This window comes from Alligator sinensis, unplaced genomic scaffold (assembly GCF_000455745.1).
Source record: "Alligator sinensis unplaced genomic scaffold, ASM45574v1 scaffold2139_1, whole genome shotgun sequence".
In the NCBI taxonomy this organism is placed as follows: Eukaryota; Metazoa; Chordata; order Crocodylia; family Alligatoridae; genus Alligator; species Alligator sinensis.
In genome coordinates, this window is record NW_005843798.1 from 26,565 (window position 1) to 27,306 (window position 742).

The following is a 742-nucleotide window of genomic DNA, read 5'->3' on the forward strand; positions in this document are numbered from 1 at the left end:
GGATTGTTGAGGCTGCCAAAGGGATTCAAACACCTCAAAACCATCACGGACCATAGGAATTGTGGACCCAATCCCCCTTAAAGGCCGAACATCTTAGTCTAAAAAATGTAGGAGAGAAATTCATGAGAATCATGATATATGTAGAAAAGGAGGCTTGTCTCTTCTTGGTCAGTGTCAGTTAGTGTTACTTCAAATTTTAACTGTGAATGAGAGTGAGACTATTGTCCGCTGAGACCAATCCACTCACAACTCAAAAACTTTATTAGACCTTGCCCATTATACTGGCAATAGGGTTAATGCACATAAGTGAAATAGTTTCATAGAGCTTAGGGTCAGAAGGGACCTAAACAGATCATCAGGTATGACCCCCTGCCATGGGCAGGAATGAAAGCAGGGTCATAACATCCCAGCTCGGTCCAGTCTCCTCTTGAAGCCCCCCCCTCCCTTAGGAGCCCGTTCCAGAGCCTGGCAGCCCTAACCATAAAGTAATGTCTCCTGATGTTCAGCCTGAACCTTCTCTCTCTCAATTTGTGGCTGTAATTCCTAGTAATCCATGGTAGTGTCCAGGGGAACAGAGCCTCACCCAGTTCTCACTGGTCCCCCCTGGTGAGTTTGTAAATGGCCACCAGATCCCCTCTCAGCCTGCTCTTGTAGAAGCCCTTCAGCCTCTCTTTGTAGGGCCTGACCTGCTGCCCCTTGACCATGCGAGTGGCCCTCCTCTGGACCCTCTCGATGCTAGCCA

General features: G+C 48.4%; 1 gene segment (V, D, J or C); it reads right to left on the minus strand.

Annotated features, from left to right (window-relative positions):
- LOC112548940 overlaps positions 1-742 on the minus strand; it is a 4,359-nt gene that overhangs the window by 709 nt on the left and 2,908 nt on the right.